Genomic DNA, 6,405 nt, shown 5'->3' on the forward strand with positions numbered 1-6,405 from the left:
GGTAGTTTTGTTCATGGATTTTCAGTTGTTTGGATGCATATGCTATCACTTTATCTCTCTGAGTCAGAATGCAACCTAACCCAACTCCAGATGCATCACCATAAATTATGAAGTCTTCAACTCCATCGGGTAAATCAAGGATAGGTGCTTCACACAATCGCTTCTTTAACTTCTCAAAAGCTTCTTCATGCTTCTCACTGCATGTTTAGGTAGCTCCTTTGTGGGTCAAAGCTATCAATGGAGCATCTATTGAAGAAAAGCCTTGGATAAAACTTCGGTAGTATCCAACTAATCCCAGAAAACTATGAATCTTAGTGGGACATTTTGGTCATTCCCACTTCATTAATGCATCGATTTTTGATAGATCAACCTTATTCCTTCTTGGTTAATCACATGAACCAAGAATTGCACTTCTCGGATCCAAAAATCACATTTGGAGAACTTTGCATACAACTTCTCCTTCTTCAGAACTTCCAATACTTCTCGCAATTGCTTTCCATGCTCCTGCTGGCTTTTCGAGTAAATCAAAATGTCATCAATGAATAATATTACAAATCTATTGAGGAAAGGTATACAAATTCAATTCATCAGATCCATAAATACGACGGGAGCATTGGTCAGTCCGAACGACATAACCAAAAACTCATAGTGTCAATATCTAGTTCTAAAAGTTGTATTCTCAATGTCTTGCTTTTGCACCTTCAACTGGTGATACCCTGACTCGAGATCAATCTTTGAAAAGTATCTTCACCTTGTAGTTGATCAAATAGGCCATTAATCCTAGGCAATGGGTATTTATTATTCACAGTTGCTTTGTTCATTTCTCTGTAATCTATACACATCCTCATGCTTCCATCCTTTTCTTCACAAATAACATCGGAGCTCCCCAGGGTGAAGAACAAGGTCTAATGAAACCTTTGTCTAAAAACTCTTGAAGTTGCATCATAAGCTCCTCCATCTCCGTTGGTGCTAATCGGTATGGTGTTTTTACTATTGTTGTTGTTCCTGGTAACAAGTCTATTCGAATCTCTACTTGTCTATCTGGGGGCAATCCGGGAATATCTTTGAGAAATAATTTTGGAAATTCACACACCACATATATTCTCTGCATCTTCTTGTTCTCCTTCTTTGCATCAATTACAAATGCTAGATATGATGTACATCCTTTGGCCAAACATTTTTTGGCTTTTATCATGGAGATAATTCCAGAATTCACTCGGTGTACTTCCCCGTACACCACAAATGATTCTCTTCCAAAAGGGTTTACTCCCACCATCTTCTTTCTATATAGTATCTCTGCATCGCTCACACTAAGCCATTCCATTCGTAATACTATGCCAATCTGTTTAACTCAATGGGAAATAATTCTTCATGGAACTTATTCCCATTCAATTCAATGATGATGTTCTTCATGCATTCGCAAACAGGTACAAAATTGCCTAGATTCCTTGACTAGTAAGGCATTATCTAGTCTATCTACAGGCAATGCTAGTCTTCTACCGAATTTACGAGAAATAAAGGAGTAGTTTTCTCCAGAATAAAATAGAATATTAGTAGTCAAATCATTTACTAGAAAGGTACTTGAAGCAACATCAACTTCTTCCTTTGCTGCTTCCAGAGTCATATGGAATGCTTTCGCCTTTGGCTTTGGTGGTACATTAGCATTTGCAGCCTCCGTCTTTTTCGGACAATCCTTCTAAATATGCTTATTCTCTCCACATTCGTAACACACCCTCTTGTTGAATGTGCATTCACTGGAGTAATGACCAGTCCTCCCACATTTGAAATAGGTCAATTCATCACTATATTTTACAAAGTGCTTCTTCTTGCACTTCTCGCACCACTTCACTTCCTTGTTTCCCCCAAACTTCTTGTCATTGGGGCCGGCCTTATAAAATCTGTTTTTCTTGGTGGACCTTGACGGTCCTTCACATTTCCTCTTTTCTCCTGACTAGACTCTCTCTAGACTCTTCTATCTTATTTGGGTCTCGACATTCTTAATTGCCCAGATGGTTGCTTTCAAGGTGGTTACCAGCTTCACCGTTGGACCGAAATCCATTGGTAGCCCACCAGCAAACTTGTTGATCTTGGAGAGTTCAGTAGGAACCAAGTAAGGAAATAGATTCATTTTCTCGGTAAAACTTGCAGCATATTCTATGACGCTCATCTTGCCCCTTTTCAGATTTTGAAACTCATTATTGCTCTCCAGAAGGTCTTGCTCAGAACAATACTCTCTTTTCAACTATACAGGGAAGTCTTCCCATGACATCTTGTTGGATTCTTCTTTGGACATGGTATCAGCTAATAACTTCCACCAGCTTAATACTCCAATCTTTAGCTATCGGACTGCAAGGACAGTCCTCTGTCTGTTGTTGTAGTCACAGCTCTCAAATACCATCTCCATCTCGGAGATCCATTCCATGAATTCTACTGGTGTTGGGCTTCCAGAAAGACTTGGTTGCTTGGATTCAACAAAATCCTTGTATGCCGCATCCACATCCATCGTTTTCTCCATCTGGTTGGTTTCTTCTAACCATACGTGGCTTAGCTTGACTGATAGTCCGACTATAGTTTCTTTCTTTAGATTGTTCTTCATTCAGATCAAGTTGCACAACAGGTTTCGTGGGTTAATCCCTATTGTTTTGTAGAGGTGGTCTCATCTCTTATCTATGTTCGACTAACATAGCCCGAATCATTGCTTGGACTAATGCCACCATGATAGGTTCAACTATTGGTACGACTTCATGTTCACGCTCGATTACAAGAGGCTCGGGTTGCTGGTTTTTGTTATCTTTTCCTAGTCCACTTCGATTTCTTACCATGTCGATCTATACACCAAAGCAGACATTGAGTATACCAAGACGCGAGTTTATTTAGGAAGGTCTTATTTATGTTGAGACGCATAAATTCTCCTTATCACTCCAAAAACTTATATGCTAGTTCTAATACATTAGTTATATGTTTCGAATCATGAACACATAAAATTTCCAAATCTAGGTCGACAATAGACCTTCGATCTAATCAGGTGATAGCAATATAGGTAGGCAACCTAAGGCCTGGTATAACATAAAACATTTAGCACATCACAACAAATTAGGCATCTTATACTAAAGTAAGCTAGTGTCAGTGTTAATTTAAGTATACTACCTAAAATAAAATAGACACTGATGTGTGATTTTTATATATATTTTTATTGCTCAAGTTTTAAATTTATTAAACTGAATTTATCGCAACTAGACTAACACACACACTAGGCAGTGGACCTAATCGTGTAATAATATAGTTGTGGTAAGAACAGGTGTCGAACACTAGGGGAACGGTGGTGAACTAATTTGGAGTTTTTGATTATAGGTTACACTAAACACACGAAAGCAATAAAGAATTGTTTTATTAAATACTTTGAATACCACTTAACATCAAATATCAATAAACTGACTGGAAGACAAATTTCTTTAGCTACTTTGGTTTAGATAAATTTCATCTCAAATTAATGGTTAACTACTAAGACCATGGATATTTATTCATTATTCACTGATTCCTAATATGACTAGTGTCATGGTCACAACAACTAATCCTTTGATTTCAACACAACTATTAATTCATTGATCAGGTGACCAAACAATCATGCAAATCAGTATTCAGTTCGTATTAAGCAAGATTTGATCTTATTTAACCCTAATGGTAATAAGAGTTAAATCATGTAGAGAATGGTCATTCTACTCATGCACACACATTAAAGTTCATTACTTTATTCCCTAACCCTAGGTTTTGGTCAAAACTCTAGTCATAATCACCAATGGTTACTGGAAAACTATGATTCAAATTAACTCAGCTAGAAAGTCATCTAAACTTTATTAATTCAGCAATAGGAAACAAAGCAACAATCCTTAACACATATGGATCTTCAATCAAACTTGACAAAATAAATTAAATAAGAATAATCAATCCAAATAGCAATTAAACGATAAATCCAAATATTCATTCAATCATAAACACAAAGTAAAAGGTTTTTACACCTAAATCAGAAAGTAAACACATAATGGAATCACAATGGAATGCTAAACATGGTCACGATAACAATCCACATGATTACCGACATGAATCCGCTCTCCATCCCTTAGATCTTTGCTCCATATCAGCTTAACGGCCCTCTGGCCGCCTTCTAGACCCTCAAAACGGCCAAATATATGTTACTTGTCGACTAAGGATCGATGGTAGTCGAATTCCCCCTTCTGGTTGACCGATATTCGCTTTTTATAACCTTTGGAACCGACTTACGTACGCTGGACGTAAGTCAGTTTACGCTGGGCGTACAAAGAATCCCATCGCGATTAAAAGTTTGGACACCTGCCCAGTACGTTGGGCTTACGTTTATCTACGTTGGGCGTAGTCCTCATTTTAGCATTACGCTTGGCGTACATAGTATTACGCTGGGCGTAATGGCTTCCTTCAGCAATTTTCTTTCTTCTAGCTTCTAAGCCCGATTTCCGCTCCAATCTTTTCTTTTCCGCTCTATCGACAACTAATAGCTGTAAATTATAATTCAAAGCATTATAAGTACTTTTAGTTCTAAATAAGAATAATAAAGGCTAAAATATTAAGATATAATGTATAAATATATATATATAAATAGACATATCAGACACACACCTCACGATCATTGCTTAGTATTCTAAGTTTAAGTCTAGAAATTCTCAAATATTCCTAGTTCGCTTAAACTAATGCTCTGATACCAACCGTGACATCCCCAATTTCACGGCCAATTTAAAACTTTCCCAAAACTTAATTATTGAAGTATTTCCGAAGAAATATATTTTATTGATATATAAAAACCTTGGGATGTCATCATCAATACATATACATAAACATAAACTTGTTTTAACAGCCTTATAACATTTTAATATATTATGACCTAACAATTCCTCAAATCACTCATCAACCGTGTGTCTTCCTATTGCTACCTGTGATACAAAGAAACTGAGTAGGTCAGACTTTGGGGTCTGGTGATCACATAGGGTATTCAACCCACAATAATTAAGTTCATTAATTATATAATTTCCATCAGATAATTCACCCAATTAACCATTTTTGTTCTTATCACATACTGATCCTAAAATATTGATAACAAGGGACCTATCCTAAGGATCATCATCAGCAACGGGTGGACAATATTGCTTGGGGATTTCTTTAACAATATATGTCAATAAGGCAACCATGGGGGGATATAGTACATCAAATGAATATATAGTTCATCAACACCTACAGGTTGTGAGCCTGCTAGCGTTTCCACTAGACTCTCTATAATAGTCTGTGGTCGTCATTTATACTCTACTAAACAATTGGTTCATCAATAGTCAAGTCCTCTTATCATCATCTCATCATTTTCATCTCCCATCACTACGTAATATATTTTATATATGAAAATACATATACAATTAGATTAAGTAAACATCATATAATTCATCTAACACATATATTAAGGAATACAAATAATAGGCACACAAAACATTTAATCGTCTAAATACTTTATATCTATGTATATGCTGAAAGTAACTATGCACTCACTTGTTAAAGTGAATGACTGGAAAGTTGGGCAGCGCTTCGCTTCAGTACTTAGCCTTTCCTTTGATGTGAAAAAGGTTCAATTATCACTAAGTCTAAGTTTATTATTACTTATGAATAATGATAGTCTAGATTCCTCAACAATCTCAATATCTACATCAAGATCTATCAAGTTTAGAGCAACAAGGTAAGATCATACAGAGTATACTGTTTGGAAATCTCACTTTAAACACCTCACTAAATTTAGCCTAGACATCAAAACCTGTAAATCAGTAATATGACTTGGAATCACTGACATATCTTATTTATAAATTCATAATAATGACTATGAATATAAATATAAGTTACACTGAAAGCAATATAAATGTAGCTTAACTTACAGATATTTTCTTGACAAAAGTCCGGAAATTGCACTGATAGCACCTCGACTTGATTACTCCTAATTGTCGGGCTCTCAGGGAACTCAGGGCTTAATAAAAATATCCTAAATACTAAGAATTTTTGCCAAAATAGCATCAATACTAAGAATTTTTAGCGGGTGGTGTTGCGTGGCAGCTTCTACAAGCGCGCGCAACGCCTTTTTGCACACTGCGCATCTCACAAAACTTCAAAAATTCGTAACTTCTACATACCAACTCTGATTATGACATTCTTTATATCCAAACTTAGCTATCAACAATATCTACAACTTTCATTTAGACTCTGTCGGCTAATTCTCACTTTATTTTTTATTTATTATTTTTAGAAGGCTTAGACTGTTAATCTCCGTTAAAAATCATATATTTTTCATACTACATCCATTTTCGATTACCTTTATATCGACAAACTCTTATTAATGAGATC

Source organism: Lactuca virosa, chromosome 7 (genome assembly GCF_052849685.1).
Source record: "Lactuca virosa cultivar CGN04683 chromosome 7, Lactuca_virosa_CGN04683_v6, whole genome shotgun sequence".
Classification (NCBI taxonomy): Eukaryota; Viridiplantae; Streptophyta; class Magnoliopsida; order Asterales; family Asteraceae; genus Lactuca; species Lactuca virosa.